The sequence below is a fragment of the Pseudophryne corroboree genome, chromosome 1 (assembly GCF_028390025.1).
Source record: "Pseudophryne corroboree isolate aPseCor3 chromosome 1, aPseCor3.hap2, whole genome shotgun sequence".
In the NCBI taxonomy this organism is placed as follows: Eukaryota; Metazoa; Chordata; class Amphibia; order Anura; family Myobatrachidae; genus Pseudophryne; species Pseudophryne corroboree.
The window spans coordinates 937,078,883-937,101,791 of record NC_086444.1 but is presented as its reverse complement, the minus strand read 5'-3'; positions in this window follow the sequence as shown (position 1 = coordinate 937,101,791).

Here is a 22,909-nt window from a genome sequence, read left to right as displayed (position 1 = left end):
GGCTTCCAGCGTCTTCACCTGGTGGGCGGCGGCTGCTAAGCTCTTTTGCATAGCCGCCGCCCAGCCAGGACTTGCGGCGTCTTCTTTCTTCAGGAGCTCTTCACAGCTCCTCCTCCGCCGTCGGACTGACCTCCTCCGCCTCGCGCTGACTTATATAAGTCAGCCGGAGGGGGCGGGGCGATGACGCGGCGAGCCATGATTGGCTCACGGCGGCCATCTTGAATTTCAAAAATGACGCTGAGGCGCCATTTTTGAAACTGGAACCGCTCCGCTGCCAAACTCTGCTGGATTAAGGTACATTTCCGCCGCCGCACCGCCGCCGCAACCCGCACCGCCGCCGCCCGCACCACCGCCGCATCCCGCCGCCCGCACCATCGCCGCATCCAGCCGCCCGCACCTCCTCCGCCAGCGTCGCCCACACAGTGATTGACAGCGGATCCAGTGACGGATCCGCTGGCCAATCACTGTGGCCTCACTGACAGGGACGTGCTTTCATAGGTTGAAAGCACGTCCCTGTATAAAAGCGGCACCACTAATGGTGCCGCTTTCCCATATATTTTCAATGGGCTTTTACAGCCCAAGGCTAGTCCCCGCCCGTGCCCGCCCCCCGCTCCCCATACTTTCCCCAGTGACAACGGGAGGCACCACGATCGGTGCCTCCCAAACACATACAGACTGGGGAGCAATGATCAGAAGAATATTAAGAAGATACATATGACACAGAATATGTGTCATATGCATCTTCTTTGTATTATCTTAATCATTATGACAGGGGAGGCACTGCCTCCCCTGCCTCCCCTGACTGCACGTCCCTGCGGAGGACCCAGCCGAGGTCATAGACCAAAAGATGGATGACATTTTACAATTAAAATGGGAGTTTCGAAGGAAACACAATCTCACACTCGCTGCTGTGGGTAATGAGCTGACCAGTTGGGTGTCATGGTTGAACCCACGAAATTGGTTCTCGGGCTTAGGAGAATGGGCCCAAGATATTATTATGGATGTAGGGAAATTTCTTTTGTGTATTCTGGGGGTCATCATATTGGTTGGTCTGATATTTAGATGCGTTCGGGTTTTAGCGAAGCGTAAAAGCAGTACCAGGGTGATGAGTTTAAGGAGCGAGGACACTGTACTAACAACAACTAATTTGATTTATGACCCAACGATAGAGACAATGTTGTGATGAAAATGTGATTCCACGGTCCGTTTCTTTCACCCGTTTCTCCTTTTGTTTTCCTCCAAGGTACAAAGACATCCGCTTGGAAGAAGAATTTGACAACCTTTTACACAGACCACTGATGGACAATGCCATAGACCCCCCAATATCCCTAGTGACTTTAACTTTTACGATAGCCCAATACTTTAAAGATTGTAAGTCTATGGACATTGAGAAAGCTTTTTGCTCAGCATTTATAGCAAAAGCATCGGGAGACTACAGTCAACATGTACATCGAGACAAGACACAAGACAAGACCTCAATCGGCAAATGTATATTAAACTCACATAGTTTATGACTGCATTTACCATAATTGCTTCTTATCTTCATTTCTACAACCTTCAGGTAATGACACACATAGTCGATAGGGAATATAGACACAGGTATCAGCACTCACATATCCCCCCATTCATGTATCATCAACTAAATGTGCTCCCCCATTTGTTGCAACCAAAAGCCGAAAAGAGCTTGGTAAAGTTTGACAGCCCATCCACAGACCCGTAATACGGGATAAGAAGGAATTCAAATGTATACTTCGCAATACCTCGAAGCTTGATTTAAAACACGTACGGCACGATGATACATGACCCCTCAAACATGGATTCATACACACATGCTTCTACTAACTCACTAGGTCATACCTTTTTCCCACCTTCCTCTCTTCTCCCTTACCCAATCATAGAAATGTATTTACACATGACATATATTTTTCTCTTTTTGAACTGTTGTAGGAAGTGGCAGTTATTGATGACTGCCAAAGGGTGGACTGTCAAAGTCAGAAAAATATCATGCTACACGTTGCCATATATTCACCTCATGCGCTTGCCCGCTGCACATGCACTTTCTCTGGCGTGCGTGCACATATTCGCAAGTTGCGTGACGGCGCCCCTACGTTCGTGCGCTTGAGCGCATGGTATGTGCATTTACGGTAGAGTTTGTGTGCGTCTAGCGGGCGACTCAATCATTAAATAATAAAACCAAATAGAATGTTTTATAGATAATGTTCCCCTTAGTGATAACTGTAAGTTTGTTTAATGTGACTTGTTCACGGACTTGGGAATCCCTCTTTACGCGGTACAAAGGGTCTGATTAAGGGTGAACAGTGGTGTCTGGTACCTAACCGAAGAGTATTTTAATAGCAATAATCCGGTGTTGGTTAGGTAAAGATTAATCGCTCCTGCGTGTAGTTATGGCCATTAGTAGTTTCTGGACATTTCATATATTTGCAGTTCATTATCCATGCGGCGGGAATCCGGCGATTCCCTCCCACCTGAGCAGTTTGTAATAGCCACAGCCCACCTGTTCAAATCCACCTATGACCTTTTGTTACAGTGCAGAGAGACATTCCTGTGTCCAATGAACAATAAGATTGTAGGGCCCTTTGTAGTACACTGTATGTTGTGTATATAAAGGCCAGTACTCTCACTCTTCAACATTTATCTCAGATAATTGGAGGACTGGATTCCGGTTGCACTTGCGAGTGTTCCCCGTATGGTATGTTTCTCTGTGGCCACTTTGTCACCCGTTTAAATGTTAGTCATTCATTCTTATTTGTTGTATTAGTGTTTGCGATCGTTCGCTATTGTGTATATTTCTGTTTAGTTATTCTGTTAGATTTTAATGTTAGCCTGTAGTGTATGAACTGTTCACTGTTTTCTTTTCCCTTTTACTTAGTTAAATACTGTTAGTAAAGGTGTTGGAACCTTAGCCAGGTATTGTGTGTTTATTACATTACTGCGGGTAATCTGAGAATCTCAATCGCTCAAACAACTAGCTTACAGACCAAGGTTAAGCAGCATTATATCATTACAGTATCTAACACTAAGATTTACAGTATAAGCATACTCTGTGTAAGGTATAAAAGGTTATTATCTGTGTGTACGCTCGCTGTGTGTTCAGTACACCCAGCGCAGCGTGTGTACGTAACTTGCGTACCACGTGCACGGTATTCTTACGCAAATAGCGTACAGAGTGCGTGGCACGTGCACGAGGTTCAGCGGCCATTACGGCTTCACGGTATAGATTTAATAGCTTGTGTTGTAGAGAATAAGAATCGGCTTCATCAATATATTATATATATATATATATTTTAATCAAGGCTGCTGATTTGATAAAAATATATACACCTTTATTTAACGGTTAAAAAGCAAAAACAAAAATAACCCATAAGACCATCATGGTACCAAGACAATCAAGACTGAAAGGCAGTTAATAGATAATAATATGAGCTCTCACCAATTGGGCTTTGATGGCAATATATAACGTATATACCGGTATATTAATACATTAGCACAGTCTTTTTGTATAGTCCTGCTGGTTAGTAAAACTGTTATCCCTCTCCAGAGGATTTGTTAGTAACTGTATTGTCGTTGTTAAATGAGCATAAATAAAGCCATAATAGAGAATGCACAGTCCCACACTGGTTATGTATTAGAAATGTTTGTTTAGCTTTAGATAATTCTGTTCAAACAATACACTGAGCAGCAGTTATAGTTACGTGATGCAGTGCTAGTAATTGATGTTTCCATGGCACGATACTCCCGTGGGCGATGCTCACCCCCCGCTCTGCGGTGGTTCAGAGTGTCCGTTGCCTGGCTGGTGCAGCAGTCTCCAACTACACGTGAGACGCTGGAAGCATGTGGTGTGGCAGGGAGCGCTTGGTCGCGGACCGCGACTTCCGGGTTGAACGGAGCTTCCGGCTTTCGGTGCGTTCCACCTGCATTCCACCTGACGTATCACGATCAACTGACGCGTTTCTGCGCCCTTGATGGATGGCGGTTTCCTCAGAAGTGTGAAATACCCTTAGTGCAGTCTCTATTTATCCCCCTTGGGGACTTCTCATTGGTCAGAGGATTTTAATTCTGGGAATACTGATAACAGCTGATCGGTTCCTAGTTAGGGTGTCCGATTAGACCAGTTTTTAGGAACCGATCAGCTGTTATCAATATTCCCAGAATTAAAATCCTCTGACCAATGAGAAGTCCCCAAGGGGGATAAATAGAGACTGCACTAAGGCTATTTCACACTTCTGAGGAAACCGCCATCCATCAAGGGCGGAGAAACACGTCAGGTGGAACGCGCCGGAAGCTCCGTTCAACCCGGAAGTCGCGCTCCGCGACCAAGCGCTCCCTGCCACACCACATGCTTCCAGCGTCTCACGTGTAGTTGGAGACAGCTGCACCAGCCAGGCAATGGACACTCTGAACCGCCGCAGAGCGGGGGGTGAGCATCGCCCACGGGAGTATCGTGCCGCGGAAACATCAATTACTAGCACTGCATCACGTAACTATAACTGCTGCTCAGTGTATTGTTTGAACAGAATTATCTAAAGCCAAACAAACATTTCTAATACATAACCAGTGTGGCACTGTGCATTCTCTATTATGGCTTTATGCTCATTTAACAACGACAATACAGTTACTAACAAATCCTCTGGAGAGGGATAACAGTTTTACTAACCAGCAGGACTATACAAAAAGACTGTGCTAATGTATTAATATACCGGTTGTCAAAGTCGAAAAATATTGTTAGGCATGCCTAACGTACTAACCCCATGCACATGCCCGCTGCGCGTGCACTCAGTCTGCCGTGTGTGCGCATATCCGCAATTTGAATAACGGAGCTTTTCACGGCCATGCGCCTTAGCGCCTGGTATGCGCATTTTTACGGTAGAGTTTGTGAACGCATAGAGGGTTATTAGAACATTACATATTTAACCCAAATAGTGTACATTTTAGATATAGTTCCCCTAGACCATGTCAGCGAGAATTAATAGTTTAAACAGTACCTGGACAGAGAGATTCGCCTTTGCATGATAGGAAGGGTCAGATAAAGGTTGGAAGGTGATGTCTAGTATCCAGCTGTAGGGTATTTTGAGGGTAACATTCCGGTGTTGGTTAGAGAAAGATCGCTTGTTCCTGCGTATAGTTATGTGCAAAAGTAGAATATGAACATTAACTGTATTTACTGTTTGTTATATATGCGGCGGGAATCCAGAGGATACCACCCACAAGAGCAGTTGGGGAAAGACATCGCCCACCTATTCAAATCCACCTATGACCTCTTCTGTAATGTAGAGACACATCCCTGTGTCCAATGGACAATGAGATTACAGTGACCATTGTATTGTGTATGCATGTTGTGTATAAAAAGCCCATTGTTGCCTAGCCGGTCAGAAGACTCTGAACGCTATCTGTATGACCAGCGGAGGACCGACTCGGGTTGCACTTGCGAACATTCTCACGTATGTACATTCTCTGTGGCCATTATTCTGTTTAGATTTACTTGTTAGCCTGTAGTGTATGATTTGTATTGTTTTGCCTTTTGGAATTAACCCACTGAGGCCTTAGAACCCTGTGGTTGCAACTACAAATCAGTGTTGTATTTTCACTTTCCTGCATGGGCTTTATAGTGTATTAATCTGTATAAGGTGTATAAGCATTGATAAGGTGTACGCACTGCGGGTACTTTGTATCGCCAGCGCTACTTAAGGTTTAAAGGTATTACATCATTGCAGTACTTTGCTGTTAAGGGTTTAAAGTGTAAGCATATCATTACATTGTATCATTAACAAGGTTTAAAGGTTATCCATTGTGTGTGCGCACGCTGAGCGTACTCTGTACACTCAGCGCGACGAGAGTACGCCAAGTGCATACCACGTGCGGGACTGTGTACGCAAATAGCGTACAAAGTGCAAAGTGCGTAGCACGTGTATTCAGTCTAGCGGCCATAACTGCTCCACGGTAAAAGTGTGTTTAGAGGTATAGCATTGCGGTCTAAGATAATATCAGACATTATCAATTGGGGGCTCGTCCGGTTCCTCCTCATACCCGCAGCTTAGCATATTTTCGCAGACTTTATCAGCAAAGGGCGGAAAGGTATCCCCTGTAAACCTTCTCTTGGTCGGGGGATACAATAAGTGCTGATTAGATAAGCGTCTGCGCTGCATGGTTTGAAGGGATGCTGGAGGGATCCGTAAGGTAAGAACGCAAAAGCTATTTTTCCTTTTAAAATCTGAATTTCTGTTTTGGCGCCAAATGCGCATGCAACACATGAACACACCTGTAGTTTGTACTTTGCATATCTGCTCGCATTATTGCCATAAGCATTTGATTACTAGATTAATTTTGACCTGTACTGAGAAAATTTGTTGCTATTTAGTTAAAATATAGAGTTAATAGTTAAAGAAGGAAGTGTAAGACGCACACGCAGCCTGGCCTAGTTGTAAAGGTTGATACAGAGGAAACTGTGTGTAGTGTTAAGTGAGCGATTATAGTTATATATCGCTTACATTTATAGAAGTGTGGGATTTGTAGTACTGCGGACATACGGCCTTTGTACACGTGTCTCGTACAGCGTAGGGGACTGCGTACGCAACGTAAAGGCCTACGCACGTGGCGTGTTTACGCAACATACGTAAAAATACGACTGCTAAATACAAATCACACAATGGCATTGTTTTACTTTAAGCGCGAGACGGTAGCCACGCGATAATAGCACAAATTTGTTCAGTTTCCAATATTTAGTTTAAAAAAACAAACAAAAAAAAACCTTTTTTTTTACTGTAGTACCTCTGGGGAAAGCTATCAGGTAACAGGAAAAGATAATTTTCTGATCAGAAAACTATAGAATGTTAGTGTGGGATGAATAAGGTGAATGTATTGAATCCCGCTTTGTGATCTTGGTGAAACTTGGTGAAGCACGGTCTAGGTGAAAACGTGGTGAGCACGGTCTTGGTGAATACGTGCAACGGAGTGTGAAAGTTTTCGTGGTATTACGCTCCGGCTGTTTTGGAGCACAGTGTGGAGACTCCAGTGATCCTACCACTTATAAATAGCAAGTGTCTATAAGCGGTACGATTGGACTGCACGGTTGTATGGGCAACACGGCGCAACGTGATACGAAGTTTTGCATATTTGTGCGTAAATCTCGTCATCATAAGCGTTATGTGAAGCACATGCAAGCGTGATTTGTGTAAAGTAAAGGTTTAGGGAGTTTTCGCTGGTCTCTCAGGAAAATCTCCAGAGGCAGATATTCACTGGGTACCTAAAGGCCCAGGGGATATAGGTCGAAGTAGGGCCTGCAACGGCTACACGTGTCTGCTAAATAAGGCGGATCCGTGATACTCTGAGCAGAAGAAGTTAGTGGAAGAACTTTGAGGACTTCCACCGGTAGACTACTGTGTTTGGTGCATTTTAGGAAGTTTTCCCGTGTTAAAAAGGTCCACAATGGAAGCCAAGTGCACAACACAGGGACGTTCCTCAGTCAGGGTTCAGACTGCAGATTTCAGACCCAGGGGGTCAGCTCGGTTAGTAATGTGGGGGAAGTATGGTCCCCACACTGAGACCTTTTGTGATGAATGGACACGAATGACTGTGGGGGATAAAGCACCATTTCCTGGGATAGGTAGTTTTGACTTAGAGGTATTGCATAATCTAAGGCTTAGGATATGTCTGTTAAAATCCCGAAAAGAAAGGATCAGACACTCAAACTGTTTACATTTATGGCAACGAGAGAGTGATATGCAGAGGGAACTAGCTTACACAGCCGGTTCCAACCCTAGCAGGAAACTGATAGCAACTGTACCACCACCACCGTATATTACAGGGAAGAAAGTGGCTACAGACAATGGCATACTGATATATGATAAGAGTAAAGTTGATAAATGTATTAATGACGATAGGAGTAAAACTGATAAATGTATTAATGTTAATCCGTGCAAGTTGTATCCCATCTTAAACTTCCCTCAGGACCGCGAGCAAGAAGATGAGCCCAGCACGATATCGGCACTTTCTCTAGCAGCCACCATACGAGACACCCAGGTGGGCACGGCCCAACCGGTAAGAGCAGTAGTAAAGCCCCCTAGCGGAGGGATAAGTGATGTCGTGTCCACAGGTAAGTACGGTACAGTACATTATGCAGAGACAATTGCACCTCACATTGTAGAAGCAACCCAGAATGATGTAATTGAACTAAATCCTGTCAGGGTGATCGCAGTCCCCAATGGGAAGACTGACGCTCAGGGAATCACTCCCGTCAGGAACATTGCTATGCATTGTCCTTGGTCCTGGACAGAATTGAGGACAATTATGTCTGAATTTCCCGATCCCAGAAAAGATCTAGTCGCATGCCAGAGGTTTATTAAAGAATTAGGTAATGCCACCGAACCCACAAACAAAGATTGGCGAACAGTGCTACGAGTATGTTTACCTTCAAATATTGACCCTGCAAAATTTATTACTGATTGTAAATTAGATGCAGAAGTACCTCTCACTGATGAGTACACTCAGGAGAATGTACGACAAATCAATCTGCAATTAGGAGTATATTTCCCTACTGTTGTCGAATGGAACAAAAATTTTTCCATAAGACAAAAAGAAGGTGAAACGGCATCTGAATATTTCCACCGAGCACTGCAGGAAATGTCTAGATACACTGGGATTGAGGACATTAAGGAAAATATACATCACAGGGAGGTAGCTGTGTCAGTATTAATGGACGGGTTAAAAGACGCACTAAGAACCAGGGTACAAACCTCTCTACCTAACTGGAGAGGTATCTCGTGGCTGCATTAAGAGAGTCCGCTATCGAGCACGACCGTAATATCCAGAGAGGCACAGGGAGAGCGGTTGATGGTGATGAGCATCCAAGCACTGGAAGCATCAACTTGACCAAAACCCCAGGCCCCTGGCACGTGGAGGAAGCCAAGAGTTTATCTGTGTAAAAGGGAAGGGCATTATGCCAGCAACTGTAACAGCACACATAAATTCAGACCCCCTAGACAAGAACACGAGCAAAGTTATGATACACGTAATTGGGATCAGGGATCACATAGGAAAAATTTTGGGCCATACCTGTAGTTTGCAGCCAGTGAAGTTGATTGCTAGCCTTGGTAGTAAACCTGAGGTCACAGTTGATGTAGTTGGTAGATCATTCCTTGTAGACGCAGGGGCGGCCAGGTAAACTCTGTGATTTATCTTTAAAGTTTCCTCTTCATCTCTGACGTTCACCGACAGATTTACAGCTCAAACGTCACATATCTACTCGGTCTTTTCAGAGGTCTGCCCAACCCCAGTATATCTCACCAGCATCATTGTGCCTGGCCATGCACAGAGGGTGGAGAGTGGAAATACTGGTGAAGAGAGACTGTGCAGAGATACCGATAGACATGTTGGTGTGACAGCCTGATGGTGAACGCAAATCTGACAAATTTTCTTTTTATTATTCTCTCTTTTTTTTTTTTTCTCCATGGATGGTTTATTTCACACAACAGTTAAACACATTGTAATGCAGGATTTATGTTCCATACAGAAAGGTCGCTGACTCGGAAAGAATATTGTATCACGGGAGCGTCTGTTCCGGGAAGACTGAGAGGCAGCACTGTTGAGACTGCACCTGAGCACGGAGAACTACAAGACCAGAGGCGGTTGTCGCACCAAATTTCTTTTTCCTTTTTATTACTTTCTCCATCTCCCATTACCCTCCTTTCCCCCCTTCCTTGCTCCTTTTTCTCTCCCCTTAGCAAGATGGACTTAGCCCAAGAGACTGCATTCCGGGTTTTCCTGTTGACCCTGTTGTTGACCAGAGCAGTCTGTTTCGGTGAGAGTACCAGAGAGGTCGAGAGAGGATCTGGAATGGGTTCTGATGGCAGGGACGGATTAGTAGAATTCCAAGAGCAACACATCCACCGAGCAAAGGCGAGTATCAGAAAACGATCTGGTAGTCATGACACTAGGAGACACTGCGAAGGGTTATTGGCTGAGGAAAATTGTATCTGTACAAACTGTGAAAACATAGTTGAGGACGGGTGCATCCAGAGATGTCAGTCCAGCCTTAATATCAACATGGACCGTCATCCATTGAGTGATTATCACTCATTAGTGGGTAAGGTTTTAAACCAAACAGAATGCTGGGTGTGCTCACAAGTACCTCAAGGTCAGAGCAAGTCAGGACTAGTACCGTATCCTTTAACAATAGATGAGGTACTTGAATTAAGGGGTGGGAGACCGGTGGACAAGAAATGTAATATTTCTAAGCCCCCTAGTTTGAAGCTCCACCAATATCATGTGGATAGATCCTTAGTATGTTTCAACATTTCCAATTCCCGAAAGCCGGGAAATTGGGAGGTGACATGGAATAACCAAACCATGGCATTTTCACACAGAGCCGACAGAATGCCCGTAGACTCAGAACTTATACGCCAAATAGCCGACGGAGGAAGGTATTTTCGGTACAGGTATACTCTAGGAAGTAAGACCATGTGGGTTGGAGAAGTATTACCAGGGTACTGTGCGCATATCATACAGCCTGATACGTGTACTGAACAGATGAGAGAGTTAGGAATAGGATTTTTCACTTGGAAGGTTTGCAATATGGTAATGTCATATTCTGTCCCATATGTTCTCCCCGATGATGCATATTTCATATGCGGGAGGAAGGTGTATAAGTGGCTTGCCCCAAACTCAGAGGGATTGTGTTACATTGGAAGAGTGTTGCCAGAAGTTATGACCATAACCCATAATAAGATGAAAGACGTTCACCGCAATGCTCAAGCTCCTTACACTCACACTCACTATGAACACATCGTTAAGAGACACCTTATAGATAGGACAGAGCACGCAGCCTCTGATTTGATCCACGAATCCACCGGGATTCAATTCCTACTCGCGTTAGATATCACCCGTACCGCCAGAGGAATTATAAATTATAGGTATATTCATGCGCTAGCGAACCTGATAGATAAAATCACCGAGATGTATGATGACACCTTCAGGTATACAGGGAGGGAATTGCAAGCTTACAAAACGGAACTGATCCAGCACAGGATGGTTCTAAATTATATCACAGCGGTGACAGGCGGGTACTGTGTCACCTTAGCAACTCAGTATGGTGTAAAGTGCTGCACGTACATTACAAACAGCACTGATGACCCAACCATCAAAAGATGGACGATATCTTGCAATTGAAGTGGGAGTTCCGAAGGAGACACAACCTTACCCTTACTGCTGTGAGTAATGAACTGACCGGCTGGGTCTCATGGTTGAACCCACGCAATTGGTTCTCAGGTTTAGGAGAATGGGCTCAAAATGTTATCGTGAGTGTAGGAAAGTTTCTCTTTTGTATCCTGGGAGTTGTCATAATGATTGGTTTGATATTTAGATGTGTTCGAATTTTAACGCGGCGCAAGCGCAGTACCAAAGTGATGAGTTTGAGGAGTGGGGGCATTGTTACAACAACTGATTTAATTTATGACCCATCAATTGAGACAATGTTGTGATAAGACGTGATTCCACGGTCCGTTTCTTTCACCCGCTTCTCCTTTGTTTTCCCTCAGCAAAAATACATCCATCCGTAAAGGACTTTGATGGACACTCTAAAGACTTTGATGGACACTCTAAAGGCTTTGATGGACACTCTAAAGACTTTGATTAACACTTTCAGCAAAGATACACCCATCCGGACAAGACTTCAACCAACACCCAAGAACGATTGCACGAATGTTATGTGAATGTATTTGTGATACGTGTCTTATCTTCATCTATACAACCTTCAGGTAGTGACACACACAGTCGACAGGTGATATAGATACATATATTAGCATTCACATGTGTTTCCCCCTCCATGTATCATCAACTAAATGTGCACCCCATTTGTTGGAACAAGAAGCCGAAAAGAGCTCGGTAGTGTTTGTTGGCCCACTTACAGACCCTTAATACGGGATGAGAAGGATTTAATGTATACTTCGCAATACCTCGAAGCTTATCTAGAACATGTACGGCACGATGATACATGCCCCTCAGACATGGATTTCATACATACATGCTTTTACTATCCCACTAGGCCATACATTTCCCGCCTACTCCTCTCTCCTACCATCCAATTATTTTATAGATATTGTATTGTATATTTTTCTGTTTAATGTTTAGATAGTGGCAGTTATTGTTGACTGCCAAAGGGTGGACTGTCAAAGTCAAAAAATATTGTAATGCATGCCTAACGTTCTAACCCCATGCACATGCCCGCTGCGCGTGCATTCAGTCTGCCGTGCGTGCGCATATCCGCAATTTGCGTAACGGAGCTTTTCACGGCCATGCGCCTTAGCGCGTGGTATGCGCATTTTTACGGAAGAGTTTGTGAACGCATAGAGGGTTATTAGAACATTACATATTTAACCCAAATAGTGTACATTTTAGATATAGTTCCCCTAGACCATGTCAGCGAGAATTAATAGTTTAAACAGTACCTGGACAGAGAGATTCGCCTTTGCATGATAGGAAGGGTCAGATAAAGGTTGGAAGGTGATGTCTAGTATCCAGCTGTAGGGTATTTTGAGGGTAACATTCCGGTGTTGGTTAGAGAAAGATCGCTTGTTCCTGCGTATAGTTATGTGCAAAAGTAGAATATGAACATTAACTGTATTTACTGTTTGTTATATATGCAGCGGGAATCCAGAGGATACCACCCACAAGAGCAGTTGGGGAAAGACATCGCCCACCTATTCAAATCCACCTATGACCTCTTCTGTAATGTAGAGACACATCCCTGTGTCCAATGGACAATGAGATTACAGTGACCATTGTATTGTGTATGCATGTTGTGTATAAAAAGCCCATTGTTGCCTAACCGGTCAGAAGACTCTGTACGCTATCTGTATGACCAGCGGAGGACCGACTCGGGTTGCGCTTGCGAACATTCTCACGTATGTACATTCTCTGTGGCCATTATTCTGTTTAGATTTACTTGTTAGCCTGTAGTGTATGATTTGTATTGTTTTACCTTTTGGAATTAACCCACTGAGGCCTTAGAACCCTGTGGTTGCAACTACAAATCAGTGTTGTGTTTTCACTTTCCTGCATGGGCTTTATAGTGTATTAATCTGTATAAGATGTATAAGCATTGATAAGGTGTACGCACTGCGGGTACTTTGTATCGCCAGCGCTACTTAAGGTTTAAAGGTATTACATCATTGCAGTACTTTGTTGTTAAGGGTTTAAAGTGTAAGCATATCATTACATTGTATCATTAACAAAGGTTTAAAGGTTATCCATTGTGTGTGCGCACGCTGAGCGTACTCTGTACACTCAGCGCGACGAGAGTACGCCAAGTGCGTACCACGTGTGGGACTCTGTACGCAAATAGCGTACAAAGTGCGTAGCACGTGTATTCAGTCTAGCGGCCGTAACGGCTCCACGGTAAAAGTGTATTTAGAGGTATAGCATTGCGGTCTAAGATAATATCAGACATTATCACGGTATATACGTTATATATTGCCATCAAAGCCCAATTGGTGAGAGCTCATATTATTATCTATTAACTGCCTTTCAGTCTTGATTGTCTTGGTACCATGATGGTTTTATGGGTTATTTTTGTTTTTGCTTTTTAACAGTTAAATAAAGGTGTATATATTTTTATCAAATCAGCAGCCTTGATTAAATTATATATATATATATATATATATATATAATTGCATCTATCAGTGCGCTCACATTTGATATATAACTCTTTGGACCCTGTGTCCTGTATTTGAGGGTATCCAGAACCTCTTTGTGCGAGCTGCCATCCAATATTATATACTTTCAATTGATATATATCTAAATTTTAGCGCCCACTTTTTAATTCTTGTTAAATAGCCACTTCCACATAAAATAATTGAAAGATCCACATAAAATATATTGAAAAAGACAGATTCACATAATACACTTCAGCTCCCCCATGGGTCACTCCAGCCAGTATTCTGCTGTGTCATTTCAGCCAGCTCCCTGGTGGGGTACGAGTTCCACCACCTCTCTAGGACCACTTTTTTTAAATTCAATACTTTTTTATTGATTTTCAATGAAACACAAATACAAGAAAAAATAAGATTTTACTTACCGATAAATCTATTTCTCGTAGTCCGTAGTGGATGCTGGGACTCCGTAAGGACCATGGGGATATAGCGGCTCCGCAGGAGACAGGGCACAATAATAAAAGCTTTAGGATCAGGTGGTGTGCACTGGCTCCTCCCCCTATGACCCTCCTCCAAGCCTCAGTTAGGATACTGTGCCCGGACGAGCGTGCATAATAAGGAAGGATATTGAAACCCGGGTAAGACTCATACCAGCCACACCAATCACACCGTACAACCTGTGATCTGAACCCAGTTAACAGTATGATAACAACGAAGGAGCCTCTGAAAAGACGGCTCACAACAAGAATAACCCGATTTTTGTAACAATAACTATGTACAAGTATTGCAGACAATCCGCACTTGGGATGGGCGCCCAGCATCCACTACGGACTACGAGAAATAGATTTATCGGTAAGTAAAATCTTATTTTCTCTGACGTCCTAGTGGATGCTGGGACTCCGTAAGGACCATGGGGATTATACCAAAGCTCCCAAACGGGCGGGAGAGTGCGGATGACCCTGCAGCACCGAATGAGAGAACTCCATGTCCTCCTCAGCCAGGGTATCAAATTTGTAGAATTTAGCAAACGTGTTTGCCCCTGACCAAGTAACTGCTCGGCAAAGTTGTAAAGCCGAGACCCCTCGGGCAGTCGCCCAAGATGAGCCCCCTTCCTTTTGGAATGGGCTTTTACAGATTTTGGCTGTGGCAGGCCTGCCACAGAATGTGTAAACTGAATTGTATTACAAATCCAGCGAGCAATCGTCTGCTTAGAAGCAGGAGCACCCATCTTGTTGGGTGCATACAGGCTAAACAGCGAGTCAGATTTTCTGACTCCAGCCGTCCTGGAAACATATTTTTCAGGGCCCTTACAACGTCAAGTAACTTGGAGTCCTCCAAGTCCCTAGTACCCGCAGGTACCACAATAGGTTGGTTCATGTGAAAAACAGAAAACACCTTAAGGAGAAATTGAGGACGAGTCCTCAATTCTGCCCTGTCAGAATGAAAAATTAAGTAAGGGCTTTATATATGATAAAGCCGCCAATTCTGACACACGCCTGGCTGAAGCCAGGGCTAATAGCATCGTCACCTTCCATGTGAGATATTTTAAGTCCACAGTGGTGAGTGGTTCAAACCAATGTGACTTTAGGAAACTCAAAACAACATTGAGATCCCAAGGTGCCACTGGGGCACAAAAGGAGGCTGTATATGCAGTACCCCTTTTACAAACATCTGAACGTCAGGCACTAAAGCCAGTTCTTTCTGGAAGAAATTCGACAGGGCCGAAATTTGAACCTTAATGGACCCTAATTTTAGGCCCATAGACAGTCCTGTTTTCAGGAAATGTAGGAAACGACCCAGTTGGAATTCCTCTGTAGGGGCCTTCTTGGCCTCACACCACGCAACATATCTTCGCCAAATGCGGTGAAAATGTTTTGCGGTTACATCCTTCCTGTCTTCGACCAGGGTAGGGATGACTTCATCTGGAATGCCCTTTCAGGATCCGGCGTTCAACCGCCATGCCGTCAAACGCGGCCGCGGTAAGTCTTGGAACAGACAAGGCCCCTGCTGGAGCAGGTCCTTTCTTAAAGGTAGAGGCCACGGGTCTTCCGTGAACATCTCTTGAAGTTTCGGGTACCAAGTCCTTCTTGGCCAATCCGGAACCACGAGTATCGTTCTTACTCATCTCCCTCTTATGATTCTCAGTACTTTTGGTATGAGAGGCATAGGAGGGAACACATACTCTGACTGGTACACCCACAGTGTTACCAGAGCGTCCACCGCTATTGCCTGAGGGTCCCTTGACCTGGCGCAATATCTGTCTAGTTTTTGTTCAGGCGGGACGCCATCATGTCCACCTTTGGTTTTTCCCAACGGTTTACAATCATGTGGAAGACTTCCCGATGAAGTCCCCACTCTCCCGGGTGGAGGTCATGCCTGCTGAGGAAGTCTGCTTCCCAGTTTTCCACTCCCGGAATGAACACTGCTGAGAGTGTTATCACATGATTTTTCGCCCAGCGAAGAATCCTTGCAATTTCTGCCATTTCCCTCCTGCTTCTTGTGCCGCCCTGTCTGTTTACGTGGGCGACTGCCGTGATGTTGTTTCACTGGATCAATACCGGCTGACCTTGAAGCAGAGGTCTTGCTAAGCTTAGAGCATTGTAAATTGCCCTTAGCTCCAGTATATTTATGTGGAGAGAAGTCTCCAGACTTGATCACACTCTCTGGAAATTTTTTCCTTGTGTGACTGCTCCCCAGCCACTCAGGCTGGCATCTGTGGTCACCAGGACCCAGTCCTGAATGCCGAATCTGCGGCCCTTTCATAGATGAGCACTCTGCAGCCACCGCAGAAGAAACACCCTTGTCCTTGGAGACAGGGTTATCCGCTGATGCATCTGAAGATGCGATCCGGACCATTTTTCCAGCAGATCCCACGGAAAGGTTCTTGCGTGAAATCTACCGAATGGGATCGCTTTGTAAGAAACCACCACTTTTCACAGGATCCTTGTGCAATGATGCACTGATACTTTTCCTGGTTTTAGGAGGTTCCTGACTAGCTCGGATAACTCCCTGGCTTTCTTCTCCGGGAGAAAACATCCTTTTCTGGACTGTGTCCAGAATCATCCCTAGGAACAGTAGACGTGTCGTCGGAAAAAACTGCGATTTTGGAATATTTAGAATCCACTCGTGCTGTCGTAGAACTACTTAAGATAGTGCTACTCCGACCTCCAACTGTTCTCTGGACCTTGCCCTTATCAGGAAAGCGTCCATATTTCTTTTAAGAAGAATCATCATTTCGGCCATTACCTTGGTAAAGACCCGGGGTGCCGTGGACAATCCAAACGGCAGCGTCTGAACTGATGGTGACAGTTCTGTACCACGAACCTGAGGTACCCTTGGTGAGAAGGGCAAATTTGGACATGTAGGTAAGCGTCCCTGATATCCAGTGACACCATATCGTCCCCTTCTTCCTGGTTCGCTATCACTGCTCTGAGTGACTCCATCTTGATTTGAACGCTTGTATGTAAGTGTTCAAATATTTCAGATCTCACCGAGCCGTCTGGCTTCAGTACCACAATATAGTGTGGAATAATACCCCTTCCCATGTTGTAGAAGGGGTACTTTGATTATCACCTGCTGGGAATACAGCCTGTGAATTGTTCCCAATACTGCCTCCCTGTCGGAGGGAGACGTTGGTAAAGCAGACTTCAGGAACTTGTGAGGGGGAGACGTCTCGAATTTCCAATGTACACCTGGGATACTACGTGTAGGATCCAGGAGTCCACTTGTGAGTGAGCCCACTGCGTGCTGAAACTCTTGAGATGACCCCCTACCGCACCTGAGTCCGCTTGTACGGCCCCAGCGTCATGCTGCGGACTTGGCAGAAGCTGTGGAGGGCTTCTGTTCCTGGGAATGGGCTGCCTGCTGCAGTCTTCTTCCCTTTCCTCTACCCTGGGCAGATATGACTGGCCCTTTTGCCCGCCTGCCCTTATGGGAACGAAAGGACTGAGACTGAAAAGACTGTGTCCTTTTCTGCTGAGATGTGACTTGGGGTAACAAAAGGTGGATTTTTCAGCTGTTGCCATGGCCACCAGGTCCGATGGACCGCCCCTTTATACGGCAATACTTCCATGTGCCGTCTGGAATCTGCATCACCTGACCACTGTCGTGTCTTCGTCTGGCAGATATGGACATCACATTTACTCTTGATGCCAGAATGCAAATATCCCTCTGCGCATCTCGCATATATAGAAATGCATCCTTAAAATGCTCTATAGTAAATAAAATCTTGTCCCTGTCAAGGGTATCAATATTTTCAGTCAGGAAATCCGACCAAGCCCCCTCAGCGCTGCACATCCAGACTGAGGCGATTGCTTGTCGTAGTATAACACCAGTATGTGTGTATATACTTTTAGGATATTTTTCAGCTTCCTATCAGCTGGCTCCTTGAGGGCTGCCGTATCTGGAGACGGTAACGCCACTTGTTTTTATAAGCGTGTGAGCGCCTTATCCACCCTAAGGTGTGTTTCCCAACTCGCCCTAACTTCTGGCGGGAAAAGGTATACCGCCAATAATTTTCTATCGGAGGAAACCCACGTATCATCACACACTTCATTTAATTTATCTGATTCAGGAAAAACTACAAGTAGTTTATTCACACCCTACATAATACCCTTATTTGTGGTACTTGTAGTATCAGAAATATGTAACACCTCCTTCATTGCCCTTAACATGTAACGTGTGGCCCTAAAGGAAAATACGTTTGTTTCTTCACCGTCGACACTGGAGTCAGTGTTCGTGTCTGTGTCGACCGACTGAGGTAAATGGGCGTTTTTACAAGCCCCTGACGGTGTCTGAGACGCCTGGACAGGTACTAATTTGTTTGCCGGCCGTCTCATGTCGTCAACCGACCTTGCAGCGTGTTGACATTATCACGTAATTCCTAAATAAGCCATCCATTCCAGTGTCGACTCCCTAGAGAGTGACATCACCAATACAGGCAATTTGCTCCGCCTCCTCACCAACATCGTCCTCCTACATGTCGACACATACGTACCGACACACAGCACACACACAAGGAATGCTCTGATAGAGGACAGGACCCCACTAGCCCTTTGGGGAGACAGAGGGAGAGTTTGCCAGCACACACCAAAAACGCTATAATTATACAGGGACAACCCCTTATACAAGTGTTTTCCCTTATAGCATTTTTATATATGTAATCATATCGCCAAATAAGTGCCCCCCCTCTCTGTTTTAGCCCTGTTTCTGTAGTGCAGTGCAGGGGAGAGCCTGGGAGCCTTCCTCACAGCAGAGCTGAGCAGGAAAATGGCGCCGTGTGCTGAGGAGAATAGGCCCCGCCCCCTTTTCGGCGGGCTCTTCTCCCGGAGTTTGTGAGATCTGGCAGGGGTTAAATACATCCATATAGCCTCAAGGGCTATATGTGATGTATTTTAGCCATAAAAAGGTATTATACATTGCTGCCCAGGGCGCCCCCCCCAGCGCCCTGCACCCTCAGTGACAGTTGGTGACTGTTGGTGAAGTGTGCTGACAACAATGGCGCACAGCTGCAGTGCTGTGCGCTACCTTATGAAGACTGAAAGTCTTCTGCCGCCTGTTTCTGGACCTCTGGACCTCTTCAACTTCGGCATCTGCAAGGGGGGTCGGCGGCACGGCTCCGGGACCGGACTCCATGGCTGGGCCTGTGTTCGATCCCTCTGGAGCTAATGGTGTCCAGTAGCCTAAGAAGCAAATCCATCCTGCACGCAGGTGAGTTTACTTCTCTCCCCTAAGTCCCTCGTAGCAGTGAGTCTGTTGCCAGCAGGACTCACTGAAAATAAAAAACCTAACTTAAACTTTTATTCTAAGCAGCTCAGGAGAGCCACCTAGATTGCACCCTTCTCGTCGGGCACAAAAATCTAACTGAGGCTTGGAGGAGGGTCATAGGGGGAGGAGCCAGTGCACACCACCTGATCCTAAAGCTTTTATTATTGTGCCCTGTCTCCTGCGGAGCCGCTATATCCCCATGGTCCTTACGGAGTCCCAGCATCCACTAGGACGTCAGAGAAACAAAAAGCAAACACAAACCAAACCAAAACAAAACACCGACCCAGGGAATACGCAGGTTCCCAGTTCTAATAGGGTTCAGTTAACACAGTAAAACAAGTGCAGGCTTAAATTCTGAGACATAGATTATAAATTTGAATTAATATTTAATATCACACGTGAGCATGGAGCTTACAGAGCAATGTATATTGTACATAGTCGTCTATGGCAACACAACATAATTAATAAACAAATCACACAGCAGCAACACTGGCAAAGGAATGGCTGACCGCGGGCGCCAGGGGACCACATAGACAAAGAGAGGCAGCTCACCCGATGCAGATCTAGAATCACACACCCAGTCTAACCCCCCATTGCATGTCTCATTTCCCACTCATCCAGACACGAAGCCCTCAGTAGCGGGTGCTCAGACACTCTGGATGCCAGAGCGCGGAGACTCAAGCCATCTACCCCACAGGTCCTGATATTTTTCCCCTGCTTTTCTAGCTAAGTATACATTTCTCATGAGAGGCCGTATCATTTACAAGTGAGATCCAGGATCGCATTGTGGGCACATCTTTGGCTAGCCAAAGCCTGGCAATACACACCTTGGCCAGGCCGTACAGATTGATTACATGTCTTTTGGCAGGGGGGTCCAGGGCATCCTCCTCCACAGCAGATAACACACGTCGTCGGGGAGCATACAGACGAGGGAATACCTGTTGACACCAGGGTGTCAATAACACCCGACCAGAATACGGCTACCTTGGGGCATAGCCAGATAATGTGCCAAAAGTCTGCATCCAGACTATCGCACTTAGGACATCTGGAGGAGTGGGTACCCCCCACATGTCGCAAGCGCACTGGTGTCATGTAAACTCTGTGTATGATAAACCGTTGGATTTGTTGATATCTAGTGGTGGTAGTGGATAATCGTTGAGAACATAAAGCACCCTCCCAGATCTCATCAGAGATGGCACCCAAGTCAGATTCCCACTTGTTCCTGAGTAGGGACAACGGATCAGAATAGTGAGATCGAAGCATGCTTGTATAAATGTTGGACACCAGGGGGTATATTTACTAATATTCGTGTTTTAGCCGTTTTTAAGGGTGTTTGAACTCGAATGGTATCGGGTGCATTTTACTGCAACTTTTTGAATCCTGATACGGTCATTTACTAAGCTGCCGAGTTTGCAACATTCGTCTTTTCCGCTGTCGATGTGATTCGTAATGTCAGGCAGTGTTTTACGGGAGTGATGAGTAAAACACTGCCTGACAAAACACAAGGAATTCCGGCCGGATATGTGAGATCCGTGCAGGGCTTCATTGTGCACCTTTAAAAAAAATTAAAGTGTTAAAAATCAAGAAAAAAATTGCGTGGGTTCCCCCCCTCCTAAGCACAACCAGCCTCGGGCTCTTTGAGCCGGTCCTGGTTGCAAAAATATGGGGGGAAAAATTGTCAGGGGTTCCCCCATATTTTAACAGCCAGCACCGGGCTCTGGTCCTGGTGCTAAAAATACGGGGGACAAAAAGCGTAGGTGTCCCCCGTATTTTTAACACCGGCACCGGGCTCCACTAGTCAGAGAGATAATGCCACAGCCGGGGGACACTTTTATATAGGTCCCTGCGGCCCTGGCATTAAATCACTAACTAGTCACCCCTGGCCGGGGTACCCTGGAGTGGGGACCCCTTAAATCAAGGGGTCCCCCCTCCAGCCACCCAAGGGCCAGGGGTGAAGCCCGAGGCTGTCTCCCCCCCCCCCCCCCCATCCAAGGGCTGCGGATGGGGGGCTGATAGCCATGTGTAAAAATAAGAATATTGTTTTTTGTAGCAGTACTACAAGTCCCAGCAAGCCTCCCCCGCAAGCTGGTACTTGGAGAACCACAAGTACCAGCATGCGGTGGGAAAACGGACCCGCTGGTACCTGTAGTAGTACTACTACAAAAAAAATACCCAAATAAAAACAGAACTCACACACCTTGAAAGTAAAACTTTATTACATACATGCACACCTACATTAACACATACTTACCTATGTGGGGAATTCCAAGTTGATCGCAGCAAGAAATTTTTTAGCAGTTGGGCAAAACCATGTGCACTGCAGGGGGGGCAGATATAACATTTGCAGAGAGAGTTAGATTTGGGTGGGTTATTTTGTTTCTGTGCAGGGTAAATACTGGCTGCTTTATTTTTACACTGCAATTTAGATTGCAGATTGAACTCACCACACCCAAATCTAACTCTCTCTGCACATGTTATATCTGCCTCCCCTGCAGTGCACATGGTTTTGCCCAACTGCTAAAAAATTTCCTGCTGCGATCAACTTGGAATTACCTCCTATGTTCACACGAGGGTCGGTCCACTTCTCCAAGTAGAATCCATGGGGTACCTGAAAATAAAATTATACTCACAAAAATTCAGTGTAGATCGGTCCTCTTCTGAGCTTGTAATCCTCGTACTTGGCAAAAAAACAAACTGAAAAACCCGAACCACACACTGAAAGGGGTCCCATGTTTACACATGGGACCCCTTTCCCCGATTCCCCGACTGCCGAGACCCCCCGTGACTCCTGTCACAGAGGGTCCCTTCAGCCAATCAGGGAGCGCCACGTCGTGGCACTCTCCTGATTGCCTGTGCGCTCCTGAGCTGTCAGTCAGGCTGCGCACGGCAGAGATACAATGTAGCGCATAGGCGCTACATTGTATCCAATGGTGGGAACTTTGTGGTCAGCGGTTGACCGCGAGTAACCTCACCGCTGACCGCAAAGATCCGTGCATGATTATCCAAACTCGCCAGGAAAAAGCAGGTCTATTTTTTTTGCTGCTTTTTTTAACGAATCGCAAAAATAAACACCCGCACTTGAGCATTCAGAGACTAACACCCAAATACGAATTAATAGTGAATACCCGTGTTGTATGAAATAACAGCCGCATTTGACCGATGGTCTATTCATTCGTATTTCTGAACTTAGCCTTGAAAACCATAACGAGTAGCCCAAACACTGCCGAGATTTGTGCTTAGTGAATTACCGTGTTGGGACTTAGAAAAAAAAACACAAAATCGGTCAAACTCGGATTATTAGTAAATATAGGCCCAGATGTCCATTTCCCAGGGACTGCAGGAGAGACTTGACCGGGGAGTCGGCAATCATTGGAGGAATTTCGGGAAATTGTGCGTTAAGTGCATGTCTCAGCTGCAGGTTTCGGTAAAAATGAGAAGAAGGTACACTATAATCCTGTTGAAGCTGCAAGAAGGATTTCAGT